The 16,338-nt window shown below is 43.6% G+C and overlaps 1 protein-coding gene across 1 annotated transcript in view; it reads left to right on the top strand.

The window, feature by feature from the left end:
• LOC113949901 (BEN domain-containing protein 5-like) overlaps positions 1-16,338 on the top strand; it is a 910,469-nt gene that overhangs the window by 625,612 nt on the left and 268,519 nt on the right. The window lies entirely within an intron of this gene.

Raw genomic sequence — 16,338 nt, 5'->3', positions numbered from 1 at the left:
TTCCAGAGTGGCTTTATTTTCCTTTGAAGTATCTGATGGATGAAACTGGTCAATCATCTAGAAGCTGGTTAACGTTTTTATCCAGGATGAGGACTCCAAATCAAAAATAAATTATCCTGCAGCTGCTTCTGAGTTCTCCAGCATGTCCTATCACATGGATGCTCCTTGAACAAATGTTTCTATGGGCAACATGTGCTGTTCTGATAGCACTCATTAGCTCTCTCCATTGCAAGCTCAGTGCTTCTGCCAGTCAGGTTAATGCTGAGTTATGGAGAATCTCCTTTCCTACAGGGGCACTGCAGTGGGCAGCCTGGCCCATGGGGGTGCATATTTTCCGCTTGTAAAATCCTCCAACTTTGTCACATTAGATGCAGCTACATGTGCATTGTCAAGGAATATGTGCTGGATATGGACTATTGAAGTAATTGTCATTTGTTCACATTCGCTGATGTACCGATTTTCAACATAGAAATCCATATATGTGTGGGATTTTATTTGCTGCTAGTAAATGTTTCTTCTATATTGATATTTAAAATGAAATTAATACTAATATTGGTTGGAGGTGATAAGGATTTAATTGCTCCTTTATTGAGTTGTTACAAGGGGAAATGAACTATGATGTGTAATCTGTTGAAGTTAAAATAGAGTAGCATGAGTTAATTTTATATTGCTACCAATTTTGTAATTGTCATGCGCCTTTCCAAATTGCTGTTTTCAATGACTCTTGATTCCAAACCTGACCATATTCCCCTTCTCTCCCTTCTTCAGTGTTACAGACTCAGACAGAGTATAAAGTGTGTTGGTGCATAACAGTTCACATCACAGCAGTGTACAGGGGTAAATACACTGTTCAGTGCTTGTGTATTAGTGCCCATGCCCATTTAAGCAGAGCAGCACATCCACAGATACGTGCAGGGACTCCAGCATTGCACAGAGCTGCTACCTCAGTGCTGATGTGTGAATGTGAGCTGGGGTCTTGCTGATGAGCAAATCTGCATTTTCCTAACTCAAATTCCCTGATAAGTCTATTAGCCTTGAACCTCTCTCTCCCTTACCCCTCCTCTTTCCCGCTGTACAATGCAGGCAGTCCTTCATCATGGCACTGAGAATTATTTTCTTGTTTTAAATCTCAGTTTGAAAATGTCAAAGTTCAGATTTTGGAGAGAGAAGTCCGGGTGCTAAAAGCAAGAATGTTCTTTTTAATTAGAGTTATGCCCTCGAGCAGTGAGAAACCATTATGTTTTTATTCTTCCTCTGTACTTGTTCCAAAACCTTTTACATGATCAGACTAAAAGGTAAGTGCAAATGAGTAAGCAGCTAAAGGAGTAAAGCAGATTCATAAAAAAAAACAACAGGGAGAAGTGCAAGTCTTGCTACTTTATATTTATGAAATAACTGACATTTTTAGACTGTGCTGCTGTTTCTAGAGACAAGATATTTGAAAAGACCATTTCCCTACCAGAACACTGCGCTTTGGGTGTGCGTGCAGAGCTAAGCACTGTTTGTATGACATCTCTTTTTATCATTTGCAGTTACTTGATATGATAGGTGACATGATGCTTCAGTCAGGGAGACTGAAGAAGATGCAGCTTTCCATTACCAAGGCCTGATACAGCTGTGTGTGCACCAGTGGGTGCGATGCCTTTGTGGGTGTCCAGGGCTTCTCCCTCCTCCTGGCAGCGTAGCCAGAGAGAAATAATTTACTCCTTATCTTGGTTTACTGCTGAGTGGGCTTTAAACCTTTAATGATCATAATGAATTTTGGGAATGAAGACATTAGATTACTAGTGTAAGTTACTGGAATATTAAAAAAATAAAAAATGAGGCATTTGGGAGGGAGAAATGGGTATTTAAGAAAAATCAAACCAACTCAAAAATCCAGTGCATTTTTTTAAAAAAATATTTGCCAAATCTCAGATTAACTTTGCTTTGGTTTTAAAATTTTGGTGAATGCTGTCACCCACAGTAGTGACAGGGTCCTTCTGGTGAATGGCTGAGAAGGGTGTTGGTGTCTATGGATTTTTGCTGTGGGTCCATATCCCTTTTGGCACATGACTGACCTGGAAGTGCCACGACTATCTTGTGCTTGAAGCTTCTCAGGTGCAGCTGAGGATGGCAATCACCATGCATCACTTGTGTGAGCCTCTGTACCAAAGCCCAGTTCATGACACAGTTGTGTGGTTCCTTCCCAAATTGCCTGCTCTCCGCTTGAGCACCAAGAGCCCGGCTCTGGAGAAGCACTAGTCTGGAAAACTAACTGAGCTTTCCCCCATAGTCATCAAATCTAACTATTCACACAGGCTCTGTGTAAGCTGTTTGCTTGCAGAGGTACCTGTATGCGTGCACAAGACAGATACCCCTAAACACACGCACTTGCAGATACATTCCTGCATAAATTATATTCATGTATTACATGAAAGACACATCAGCCAATGTGTGAAACTCTGACAAGCAGGGAACTTTGAGATAAGAGAATGCAAAAAAAATCTCACCTTTTCTGTCTTATGTTTTTCATGATAAATTTTCTTGCTGTGAGTGTTATAAAGGAGGATGTTATTTGATGCAAGATACAAAAATAGGAAGGTGTTATCATAGAGAGGAAGGTACTTTGTTTACCCTGTTCTATCTTTGCCACAAGGTTGTTCTCTGTCTGGGAAAGTGGAGGGGGGAAAGGCCTTATTTTCAGGGGTATCTGGGGCTTTATTTTCTTTTTAAGATATGTGTTTTAACACGGGACAGCGTGAGCCTCCATGTTGAGCTGCCCTGTGGGGCTCTAACCCTCAGGCTGGGAGTGGTGCCCACTGTTAAATTGTTCTGCAAAGCCTGAAATAGAAGAGGAGGTGAAAGCTGCAGCTGTGTGTTTATCTCTTAGTGCATTGGGCGGTGAGGATCCAAGTCCAGGGCTAGATATCCTTGAACATGGTTCAAATGCATGGCACAGTCAGTTGCCCCAAAAGCCAAGTGCTGCCCGTGCAGGCAGCCTGTGCACTGTGACAGCTGAGAGCAGGAGGAGTGGGTGACTGGCCTGGGGCACCAGGAGGCCTGGCTGGGACAGATGCTTCTGGGCACCACTGTCATGTGCAGTGTGATGTGAACTGGGGAATTCTTGCTGGAATACCTACTTGCAGAGCCAAGCTGACTGTAGGCTGCCAGCATATTCTAGCCAGAAAGTGATACTGCTTTTGGGAATGTCCCCTTGACATTAAGGGGACCTTCAGGCAGTCCCTGGTGAATGGGGGCTGCATTTACACTGACCTTTAGGCTTCCTCTGTGCTTGCAGGAGGTCGTGGTGTTGGTGTCACCTGGGATGGACCCAGCCCTGGCAGTGCTGCTGGCTGCTCTGGCTTGAGCAGCAACCAGCTGAGATGAGGCTTCTGGGTTATGGTAGCTGCTCTTTCAGCATCCACTAAACTAAATCATCTCATTAGAGGGATGCCTGGAAAAGAAGCATGATGGCTGTAGTTATGCTTTGGACCTGAGGTTTGAACAACAGATGTGTCTTGTATCCAGAAGCCTGTATGTGTCCGAGACCAGATTTTTCTCTTATGGGTGAGAACTCAGGAGGAGGGTGATTTAATGGAGCACTGATAAAATCTGACTAAAGAAAACAGACTTCTGTTTAGTTTTGTTTTTCTCTTGCTTTTGCTGGTTCATTAAAAAGTGTTTTATTTACTTTAAAGATTTTGTATTTATTCCCACCACAAGGGATAGAGTGAGGAAGGGCAGAGATATCAAAAAGTAACATTTTGATAGCAGTTGCTGTCTGTCTAGTTGCCAGCTTTCTTCAGGGAAAATCTTAACTGGCATGCTAGCTTGTTGAGTATTGAATAATAAATAACGAGGTGCAAGGTGGACAGATGGGTGATGGATGAGTTTTGCAAGGCTTAAAGGCAGGAGAATTTCCTTTACTGATTTTTTTGTTTTATTTTATTTTTTGAAGCCCAAATCAAACAAATAGATTCTCAGCTGGAAAAAAAAAAATTCCCATTCTCCCTTTTAACTGAGTTTTATTTCAAAGCTGTTGAAGAAACCAAAGTTTGTTCTATTTAATATAATTGTATCTCCATGTGCAGCAGTGCCAGGGATCCTTGAGCTGCTGCTCCAGTGGTCAGATTTGTGTTATTCCCCCAGGTGTTAAAACATGAAGCAGAGGGTGTTCACTCAAGGTGCTTTCCCTTTGTGATTCTATCTTCATTTCCTTTTTTTTTTTTATTCTCCTTAATAATGAACCATTTGAGTCTGGAAATAAGTCTTGGGCTGTGTATGGCAGTGCAATAATAAGTGGGAATATGCATCTGTTTATTTTGACAGGGACCATTTCTTGTGAAGGTGTTTATCGTAGGTTCCTATTTCCCAGTGTGTTGACAGTTGCCTCTGTTCTGTGATGTAGTGTAGATATCAGGATTTTATGGCCTGGATTTTTGCTTTCTCCATATTTGAAGTGATTGAGTGATTGAAGATCTACTCCTGGCAATTCAGCCTGTGAAAAGCTGTGGGGTATTTTCTGTGCTGTTGAAAACTAGGAAGATATTTTATACCTGTGTGGGGCTGAGTGTGTGTCCCTGCATCCCAATACCAGCTGTTTCCCAGCTGCTCCCTGCCAGGACATGGGGCAGCTGTGGTGTGCCAGGAGCAGTTGAGCTGAAAGGGGGATGTGCAGCAGGATGAAGCTCCTCTGCTTCTGTTGTTCTGATGGGAGATGTTAAAACTGTCTCCTGGCTCTCTTCCACTGGGCAACAGTGCTGGAGTGTTTACTGTTTCCTTGGGGGATTACAGGAGTCAAAGATAAGTTAAACGGAGATGGCCTAAATAGGAGCTTGAGGTACACGATCAAAGTCCCTCTAATGCTGCTGCCAACTTGTCCTCTCTACTCTAAGTCAAGTCCCTCCCCTTCCCCTGGCAGTAACTGCAGTTCTCAGCAGAAGATGCAGCTGCTGCCTGCTTGAAAAGTCTCCCTGGAGACTCAGCCCTCGGTCTGAGCTGTTGTCCCAGGCTTGGCTGCTTTCTTCTGTGCTCTCACTCCACAGGCTTGTGAGCCCGTCCCGCTGCATCAGCACCAGGAAGCACGAGCCACCTGGGAGATGAACAGCTCTGGGGTATCTGTGTAGCCTGCTGCCACTAACCCTGAAGAGCACTAAATTGTAATGGGGGTGCTTGATCAAACTCTTTATTGAGATGTGTTGACCTGGTGGGGAGAGCCCCTAGCTTGTCCTCTCCCCGTGGTGGTGACACCTGCTAATTCCACCTCTCGAGTTATCGGGCTATCAGAGCACCTGGACCTTGGGTGACCTTTCTGAAATGCTGTCTCTCATGTAAACTGCATAAGAGAACTTCTAATCTTTCAATTAAGAAGCCAGCTATTAGAAGAGGCTGTCTCAGCTGCTCTGCCTTGATAAGAAGGGAAAGCTTTACAACTTGCTGTCGTCATAACTCCTTCGTGCACACACAGGTCTGCTCTGCCAAAAGTAGGCAAAAATACAGAAAGAAAACCTCCCATCAGTTTCATCTCTTTATTGAAAACTGTCTTGTCTGACAGTGAGTCTTTTGAAGATAGATGTTTCCCACCTGTAGAACTCACCTAAGACTGTCAGCATCCCATTGCTGTTGCCTGAGGACTTTCCTGCATTCCCTCGCCGAGCCTTGCAGTATAAGATTCCCCCTCTGCTTCTGCCTATTGAAATATGAAAAATAAAATAAAAAACAGACCTTAAGAACATAGGTCTGGCTGTTAATCACAAACACATTGGTGCTTAGACATCAAAAGCTTAATCATCCACTATTTATCCACTGCTGGGAGAACACAATGTTTAAGTTGGTGGCAGTGGAAGAATTGTCCTACAAGTGTTTCTCCACTTGTAAACATTTAAGAGGAAGGGGAGTAACAGCCTTAGGCTAAAATAAAAAACTTGCCTTGGACTTCTGGGTTACTGATCAGGAATTTCTGTTATTTGAGCAATACTTCTAATCAGCTGAAATAGCAAGTGCTGTGTCAGAGGATTATTCTAGGAAATGAGTATCATGTTTGATTATAACATTGATTTCGCACTTATTAAATCCTAGCCAAAGAAGGTGTCAAAGAATATTATTTCTATACAAAAGTGTTTTGTTAGAGGCAGCATTTGTGCTTGCTAAGCCTTCTCTTAAGCTGGTGGTTATCCTTTAAGAACAGTGTTCATTGACTGAAGTGAGGACACTGGTGTGTTTTGCTGAAAAAAAGGGAAGCCTGGACATTTAAAACAGCTTTTCTTTGTTTCCTGGAGGTGCCTATGCAGAGGTACATAAAATTATAGGATCACTCAAGTTGGGAAAGATTTCTAAGACTGAGTCCAACCATTAACTCAGCAGTGCCAAGTCTACCACTAAACCACATCCCTAAGCAGCACATCTACCTGTCTTTTAAATTCCTCCAGGGATTGTTACTCCCACCGCTTCCCTGGGTGGTGTGTTCTGATGCTTGACAACCCTTTCAGTGAAGAATTTTTTCCAAATGTTCAGCCTAAACCTCTCCTGACACAGCTTGAGGCCATTTCCTCTTGTCCTATTGTTTATGTGAGAGAAGAGACTGAGCCCCACCTGGCTACCACCTCCTTTCAGGGAGTTGCAGAGAGCAATGAGGTCCTCCCTAAGCCTCCTCCAGACTAAAGAACCCCAACTCCCTTGGCTGCTGCTCATAGAATGTGTGCTCCAGACCCTTCACCAGCCTTGTTGCCCTTCTGTACACATCTGCCTATAATGGGGGTGATGCTCCAAATGCCTGCCTGCCTAGTGGCATGGGGCACATTTATTGCAGTGGTTTGGGGCTTTGGAAAACTTCTGCAATTGTTTATTGAGAGTTTGATCTCGGGATGTGTCTGAGCCTGGGGGACCGAGCCAGGATCAGGGGATGGGAGGGAAAGAGCACTCCCAGAGGAACAGGAAAAGAAAATGTTTAGTAATACAAGGTCAAATAACCAGCTAGACACTGTTTCTTTGATATGATTTGTAGAAGTGGAGGATGGTTAATGTTGAGGTTACTTATTTAACAGAAGAGACTGTTGTGAGTCTTCTCTTTAGCACCCCTGTGAATGTCCCTTGGTAGCTTCTAATTACCTATACCACCAAATGATTTGTAATTTTATCTTAGGCTGTGGTGTTTCTGCTGGGAAGATACCCAATCTTGTGAACAAAGTAAACCTGTTATTTGGTTCTGATTCGGTGAAGGGCAGTGTCTGTGTGAAGGTATGTGCTGTATAGGGGGTAGACAGGTGCACATGGATGTTGACAAATACATTAGAAGGCTCAGTGGTTGAGTAGATATTTATTCTGAAACCCCATGAAATGACTGATGCTCAGTGTCATGTAGAGTTCAGCCTACCAGAGATGCCTGCTGAAGGCTAAAATCAAGTATTACGTGGCACCTGAACCTCAGTACCAGTCCAGGTGTGTTTTCTCTGCCCAAGGCCAGTGGAAGGTGATGCAATTTCATATTTAGTGATGATATAATGCAGGGTTAAGAGATGCTGACTGTCTGAACCATTATGCATGTCTGAGAGGGTGTTTCACAGCAACCTGTGAAATCCTGGACACTAAGAGGTTAACTAGCTTCTTCCTATCCACCAGCTAAAGGCTATGTGCTGAAAGAAGGGGACACCAGAAACCTGGAATGTTGTGGTGTCCTTCTGAGTCAGCTAATCGATAAACATTAATCTATTATGCCAATTAAATGCTTAGCGAAGGTGAAGCACTATGTAAGTGCCAGGTGTTGTGGGAAGCCTGGGGTCACTGCAATGCCAAAGGTGCTGTCTGATGGATGGGAGATTAAACAGAAGTCTCAACTACAACTGCTCATTAATGATTCTGTAACATTTTTCATGACAGAAATATTCCCTGGGAGTTGAAGGTGAACTGATCAAAATCTGAATTTTTTTTTTTTAGCTTCTGGTCAGTTAAAATTGGATGCAATGCTGAAAACCAGTATGAGTTATGAAAAACACTAACCTGAAGGTAACAGATGGTAAAAGAATAATGATGGATCCAGTCAACAATAATTTCCTGTCCTATATTTTCTCCTGGCTGGGGCACTATGCTGCATGCTGAAAGGCTGAGCTAATTTCCGGACTGTACCATGGCCTTTCTGTGTGATGAGATCAGATCATATAGGCCCATGCTCCTCATTTTGGATGCCTGGCTTGATTCCCCTGAGATGATTTTTGAGCTGATTCTTCTTCCAGCGCTTGCACTGACTAGGCTTGGGGCTGGACCTGATCCTCAGGCTTAGCAGAGAGCTTAACGTTCCACTTGCCAGCAGCCAGTTCAGCAGTGCTGAGCAGCACCCAAGTGCTCTGGAGGTTGGATCCTGTGCCATTTGGCCAGTACCACACAGAGAAGAGCTTGAGCCAAATCCCTCTCTAGCTCTAGGCGAGTTCTTAGCCAGACAGGGAGACTTCCAGCCAAACCAGTGCCTAGAACCTGAAAGTGAAGTCATCCAGAGTTAATGCTTTTCATAGGCTGGAGAAGGAATGACAACCCACCTCCTTTACAGCTGTGTAATATGGCCAAGTTCATTACCATTTATTAGGCAATGATGAGTTTACTATTGAAATGCCTGTAAATAAGCAAACCATCTACAGATGGCCACTTAATAGGCTCTGCTTCCAGGTTGTAGTACCTGACCCCGTGCGCAGATGTTGCTTTCCTCGAGCAGCTGTGCCGTGCAGATCTGCTTCTGCCAAGGAACCCTTCCCTACCTGCTCCAGCCGAATTTCAGCTCCTTGAAAGCTACGTGCTTCTGCCCCCCACCTCAACCCTGTTCCCAAGGTATTATCATTTCCACAGTTTGTTGTTTGGAAAAGCAGGCTGTGGTGCCTGTCATCCTTTGTGCGCGCTTTGTCTTTGTGCCAGCTCGCATCCCGAGGAACTGCAAAGTGGCACCCGCGCTCTCTGTCTCACAGCAGGCATGTTTTGCATTTACTGACACATGGGGAGTGACTGACTAATACTAACATGAAAACAATTCTGACAGAACAAGGGCTTGATGCAGGGGGGGGGAAAATATCCAGGAAAACAGAGCGTGTTCAGCATATGCTATTGCTTTCACCAGTTCAATAAATATTTATTGTATTTCTTATAATTGAGTTTTTCCACTGTAAACCTAAATGGAAGAGAGTATAAGAAGTTTAGGTAGATGGCTTAAAAAAAAAAAAAAAATCCCCTACCCAAGCACACCAGCATTGGTTTCTCACTATAAATGAGAAAATATTCCAAAAGAAATTTCTCCCAGGAGTGTGCAGATAAGGGGAGGGAGAAAAACAACAACAATAGAAAAAGCAGAGGAAATGCAGCCCCCCAGCCTTCTCACTGCCCTGATTTGGGACTTGAGGTGTGTGTGTATGGGGCAGTCTTCATCCAGCAAATATTGATAGCAGATGAAGCTTTTCATCACCAGAGCTTTTAAACACTAATAAAAAAACCTAAATCTGTGGTTAGGAAAAGGCAGTAACTGGGGTTGTAGTAACAGACGTTCTGAATCCATTAAAGATGAGATAGTAGAAAAACTACCTGATCTGGAGGGAATAAATCTGAAAAATCCATAGGTTGTTCTGCTGGATAGTGTTTCCCTGGTCACCTCTCTTTCATTTTCACAGCTGACTGTTGGACATGATTTTTTTGGTCTACCCACTCTGCTTACCCTGCTTGAGCTGTTAAAGCCTTGCTCCTTGGATTTAACAAGAGTCTTCAGGCTGTTTGGAATTTGTCATTTTTAATGCTGCTTTTTGGCAGAAGCATCCATGTTCTGTGACATTTCCCTTTAATTTAGAGCCACTTCGGAGCATCTGTAAATGGTCATGAGATAGGAATTTTAATTGTTTTAATTATATTTCTATCTTCCCCAACCCCCTCTCTCCAATGGACCTTTTTACATTGCATCAGAGAGAATTTTCTTCCCCCCAATACATTTTTCAGATACTGACATCTGGAGACATTCATCAAAGAATAACTTCTACTAGAAACCAAAAATCCATTAATGAAGCTGGAACTATTTGCATAGTAGAAATTATACTTAATAACCTTTAAGGGGAAAACTCATGTGATTGATGTAGAATACAATTATAGTTAATGGTCAGGGTGCAGGGGTTTTCAAGCCTGTTGTTTTTCATATTTGCTCTCCATCTCGGGCATGCTGGGGCCAGTGCTCCTTTGCAGGAACTGGAGGAGGGGGCTGTTCCCAGTAACCCCACTGAAGGGCATCATCTGGGGTGCATATTGCACCTCAAAAGTGCCCTGATGGGAGGGGGAAAGGCACTGGATGTGCAGCAGTGAGCTGGGCTGGTTTGTAGCTGCTATGCTGTTCACCAAGGCCTGTGGGAATGCTATGGCATTTCTTTAGGGGCTGTTGGAAAAAAGATATCAGTTGGAACTACTGTGTTAGGAAAAGGAAAAAAGAGTAAGGTTTGCTTCAGATGTGAGGGTCTAACACCCAGCTGCTGTTTCTTCCCTCTATGTGAGGGACACAGGGAGACTCCAGGAAGAAAATGTTGTCTGTACTGCCCGTGTATGTGATAGGTTTCTTGGAAAGTTCAGGTATTTCTTGTATCCTGCGAAGATGGGTTAATAGAGCTAGCAGGCAAACAGCCCAGGAGGTCACTGGGAAGAGGAACTGTGCAGAGGTGACATGGATGCTGATGGTGTGTCCTTCAGGGGAGCTGCCCAGAGCAAGTCAGGAACAACTCCATTACAAGAAGTGATTTTTTGCACCAGCGTGGAGGAGGTAGATGGGAATTGGATGTGTGTACCTTCCTCCTGCTCTTGTGACTCAGAAGGGATTTTGGCTTGCTCTCCTGCAGCCACACTGCTGCCCCAGTCCCACTGGGAACCCACCAGAGAGGGCCAGCTCACTCAGTTCAGCTCCCAGCTGGGGAAGGGCAGGATCCAGCACATAACCAAGTGAGAAGGGGATGACTTGGTATGTGTCTAATTCAATTGCTTTTGTGTGCCCGTGTGATCGAGTGAGCAGGTTGCACTCTGAATTCATAGCAGATTTTGGTCCTTTGTGATGAAGTAGGTGGTATTTCTGCAGTTTGGAGCTTCTTGCAGGCAGTGCATACTGTTGGGTCTGTGGTGCCTGTATCCAAGAAGGGTTAGTGCTGAGATCTTTAACAGAGTCTCCTAAAGTACCATCTCAGGACATTTAATTATGCTAGTACTGAGCTGCCCCTTTCTCATCTCTGCTCTTTCTGACCTTGAGTACTGCCCATTGTGTTTTCATTCTCCAGCACTTGGGTCCTGGCCTTGGGCCAAACAAACAAAAAAATTTATTCTAATTCAACATAATGGTAAAGGCGTAGTCTTATCTCCTGTGTTCGAGGTGAAGGTAAAGGGCTGGGCTCTGGGGAAGCAGCTGGATATTTCAGATTCTGTGTGTTGTCAGAGCAAAACAGAGTGTGGAGAAAAACCTGTATAGAGGAATCTGAACTATTTAGGGGATCTCTTGTTTGGTATAGCTGGCCATTCAATCATCTCCATTTCTGCCTGAGAAATATCAATCCTAAATTCTGCTTTTTTTAAATGGGCAAAGCAAGCCATGAAGGTGTGCTGTATTAGCAGCACTAAATAGCAAATTCCTCTCTCCCACACAGGGCCAAGAAGGGAGCAGAAAACATCTGTATTTTGTTGCCTGCCCATGCTGGACCCTGGGCTGCTTGGGCTGAAGTACAGGCTGCAAAGGGGGGTGTGGGAGCCAGACCTGTTCTCTCCACGTTTGCAGCAAATGTGCTGCATAGAGGGATGCTAAGGTTCTATATTCCTCTAAGGATTTCCGGATTATGGAGTTTGTTTTTCTGTTTTTAAAGGGATCAAAGTTTCTAAGCTGATTTTTTCATTCAGATGTCTAACTGATAGCAGTGACAGTAGAGGAAATCAAAGGAGGGAATTATTGTCTGTGCATCTCAGTTAGTCATTCTCGTGTCTGCCTTTATCTGCCAGAACATTTCTGTTCCTTAAAGCCACACTTAACATAAACATAAAACCTTTTTGGCAGGTGGGCTCTGTGCTGGTACTTGGATTTTTGGATTTTTCTGTGACAGATGGAGTCTTTGTCCTTTCGGATCTGGGGCTTTGCACTTGCATTCTGTTTTCAATTGCCTTTTTATTTATTACTCATCAAAGGGAAACCACATAAAGGAAGCAGGAAAAAAGAATATTTAGTATTTTTCGAGGGGAGGAAAAAAAACCTAAGACCTTCCATCAATACTTCATGAGCTTGGGGGTTATATTAGTATATTTTTGCAAGCTGGTCTCCTAGAACCGAGGCATGATTCCCTATCACAGGTAGGCTCACAGTTTGAGTTGCAGGTTTCTGCATACCAAAGAATTTGCCCTGAGGAAGTACTGGTAATGATAGAGGACAACAGCTTTGCATCCTCATAGATGGTGACCACCTTGTTTAAAACTTTAGCAGTGCTAATACTTATCTATCCATAGTATAATTTGATGTCCTGGTACAGACTTGCCCAAGCAGAAAAGTGTTTCAAAGAATAAAGGGCTCATTGCTGCAGGATCTGTTTGCCAGTGTCTGCTCTTTAGTCATGCCTGTAATTGGACTGCGAGTGCTCTCTCTGCTGGACTTGCCAACCTTAGATGAATGTGAGGCCTGGAGGGGCCACTTGACATCCACACTCTTCATAACTCTGCAAATTCAGACTTGAAGTTTAGGGCACGGCCTGGCCTTAAGTGGGAGGCAGCTGCAAAGAGTCAGGCGACGCCTGTAGCTCTGGTAGAATCGAAAGGTGTGAAAAAGGCAGGGCACAGATCTTCCTCCTGCTCTCCTTCCCTCCCTCTCTGCGGCAGAGCTAATTTCAGATTCCAGGCATCCCTGCACCTGGTGCCTCCACAGTGTGAGTGGGAGTTCAGTAAGTTACAGAGCAGCCTTGTCCAGGAGGCAGAACAGCCCAGCATATCCACCTTGGACAGGAAAACAACCCCTCCTTCCCCAGGCACCTTGCTGTGTTGTTTTCATGAACCACCCACACAAAAAATAAGTAAAACTTGCCTTCTGCTGGCCAGTGCAGACAGGAGTGCAGATCTCTGAGAAAGCAAATCAGTTCACCTGCTGAAAGCTATGAGATCCAAGATAGCAAGCAAGATGCTTAAATCAGGATCCTAAGTCTGTGCATGATTATTCTTTGTCTTACCACTCCTTGAGGATGTTTAGAGGACGTTAATGACTTGTCTTTCTCTCGGAGAGATCCCGGAGCAAATTGTAGGTTGTACACAGTATGATAAACCTATTCTGCAGTCAAAGGCATGCTTGGACCAGTCTGAGGCATGTTTCATTTGTATTACAGTGCCATTAGGTGGCATGAAAAATAATAATTTGTCAAGCTTCCACTTAGCACTGTGCTCAAGCTAATCTATGAGCCCAGTGCAGCTACTGCACTTCCCTTGTTCAGCTGGGGCTGGGTGTCCTGTGCAGGGCTCTGGGTACTCTCACACCCAGGTGTAGACCTGTGCCAGTCAGGCAGACCTGAAGTTAAATCCGTGTTGTGATGCTGGGGTACAGCTATCTAAGGGGCAATTGTTTCTGCCAACACCGAAAGGCAGCCACCCATGGGGGAAAGGTACAGGTTCACTTTTAACCTCAATGCTTAGGACTAATGGCAAATAAGTTTAGATTTGGAAGGCATTAGCAGAGGTAATTAGAATTGCTTAAATGGCAGTTACTCTCCAGAGTTAGTTACTTCCTCTTGAAGAGATCATGCTGGAAATAACTGATTAAAGGTACAGTCTTGAGTTTTCTCCGAAATCCTATTCTTTCTTCTCTCCCTTTTCGCCTTTAATCTGACTGGAGGAGTGGGTTGTAAAATTATGTTGGTGAAGTGATTCTCTGGTTTGGGGAGAAGTTCTTTCTCTCTGAGAACACCAGCACTGTTTTTCATGGAGTCTGAGTTTGAGTTTCATTGAGTTGTAGGAATGATCCACTCAGATGGCCCAGCCCAGGAGGTCTGGTGGGATCCCAGGCAGAGACTGTGAGAGGAACAAGTGGATTGAATGTTAAGGTTTCCTCAAAACAAATCTCACTACCACAGATAATTGAATAGATCTTCCCTGTGCATAATCCAGTTTTGTGAACTCAAGAGACACACTTTAAAGTGCTTCATTTTACCCCCAATTAACTTTAATTCATCTTTCCTTGAGCTCTTGAGAATGGAAACTGTGCCAGATTGGTTGTCTGAAGTTCTTTTTATTAAAAAAAAAAAAAGGGGACAAAAAATGTGAGGTTCACACTGATTGCACCAAATTCTTTAAAATAAGAGCATTCAAGTGAACTATTAAATTTTCACCTCTATGCAAATAAGGCTCTATGTGCAAAGTGGAGAGCTTGACAAGTGATTATTACTTTCTGTGCAATGTAATGGCCCTGAAGTACCATAGGAAAAAAAACCCAAAGCCCTATCACTTCAGCTCATTCATTTGGAAGGGTCTAATGAGTAATATTAAATGATCCTACCCCAAAAGCACATTTTAGGGGTGAGCCACTGTCATTCCATTTTGCATTAAGACTGGGATATATTAGATATGACTGCAGTTCTAGTTGTCCACAGAGGCATAAAACTTCCTTTGGGATGACAAGAATGGAAGGAAATAGGACACTTACAGACCCACAGAAATTGCTAAGTGATACCATGTTGCATAGGCACTCCATTTTGTATAAATGAATAGTTTGCATGCTGTATTTTCTTTTCCTTACTCCCCCCACTTTTCAATACACAGGGATGCTCATTTGCTGAGACCTTTGACTGCTGCAGGGGGCTTCTGTGGGCAAGGGAGGGTGAGACATAAAATGAGGGTAGGAACAATGCTGAGGCAAAAGAAGAAACAGGATGCTGCAGGTACAAGGCCTCTCAGGAAAAGAGTTAAAATAGACAGAAACCTGTTGGACTTGGACTTTTCCAGCATGTGAACATTTAAGTATAATCAGCTGAGCAGTATTTGCAGTTTGGGAGTACAAGTGCAGTAGAAGTCTGAGCATGAGTGAGGTGGAAACTGGAGAACCACTGTACAAGTCACAAAGTTCCCCTTGCCTTTGACTGAAGTCCTTTTGCCAGCAAAAAGTTATTCTTATTGCTTTGTAACTCTTTAATCTGGCAATAAAGTCTACTGTATAACAAGAACACTTATTATTACTGCCTGATCACCTAAAATTGCTGTGCAACAGGAGAACACCTAATAGCCAAAGCGTTATCCCCATGGAAGGAAATGATCCATTAGCAAAATGCTATAAACTGGCAGGCAGGAGGGCAGCTAAGCATTTTGACCCTATTAGCCTGGAGATAGGAAACCCAGTAATCCTAAATGTGATTGCCTCGGAGATAAGTTTAATTACTGAAAATGCTAGAACTGCAGAAAGCCTGCAAAACCCCATCTTTCTTTGATAGCGAAAAGGAGCAATGAGATAGTCTGGCAGCTAGAAAAGGGGACAAAGAGCCCCATAATTACTCCATTTCACTCTTATGTAACACAGCAACATGTGAAATACAGCAACTCTCTGCATGGGGTTATGGGATGCCCTCTTGAATAAGTTATTTCTGCTGTGTCTCTGTTTCCTTTTAGTGCTCTTTTCTAGCATTGAGGTGATGTCCTCAGTTCTGAACCTGTGCATACAAGAAGATGTGTTGTGTGCTATCCTTCCAGTTGGAAGGGTGCAGAGAATGTGTGGTCACAGAAATCTGTGCATAACTCCATAGTGCTATTAATTGTGGGTATCACAGGAGATTATGGAAGTTATGATGTGAGGTGGGAAACGTCTTGGTAACCAAAAGATTGTTCTTCTGTTAACAGCTCAGCGAAATGCCAAGACAGCCAAAAGCTCTGCTAGATGTAAGTCCAAACTGTGATACATCTTGTATACTTTTGCATGACTGCCTGCCTTTGGCCTGTGGCTGATTAAGTGCCTGTATTACAGTGATCTCAGTGAAGTCTCAATAAACTCCACCATGCCTCTGAAGAGAAGTCTCATGCTAGCAGCCCAGCCATGGATAGGGGTAGAAAGAAATGGTTGACATCAAGTGAAGCTGAAGGTTAAGGTGCTGATTCCTGCCTTATTTTCTCATCTTTCTCAGGAACAAAATTAAGAACTAGAATTCAGAGGTCAGATGCATCAAATAACATCCTGTTCAATGCCGGTTGTACTGTGGTGTGCTTTGGGAAATAATAATCTCTTTTCTGGAAGGGTTTGGCACATTCAGTGTGGGTCCCATGTGTTTGCTTGCTGGTATGAGGAGATGGTTATTAGCTCTCTGAAACTACCTGTTGTGTGAAATGGTGAGAGCCCCGAGTGGAGGTTTTTGTATCTGTTACGGT

The sequence above is a fragment of the Corapipo altera genome, unplaced genomic scaffold (genome assembly GCF_003945725.1).
Source record: "Corapipo altera isolate COAL_440 unplaced genomic scaffold, ASM394572v1 112, whole genome shotgun sequence".
NCBI classification, from domain to species: Eukaryota; Metazoa; Chordata; class Aves; order Passeriformes; family Pipridae; genus Corapipo; species Corapipo altera.
The sequence above is the reverse complement of the archived record's forward strand: the minus strand, read 5'-3'. Positions and strand labels throughout refer to the sequence as shown.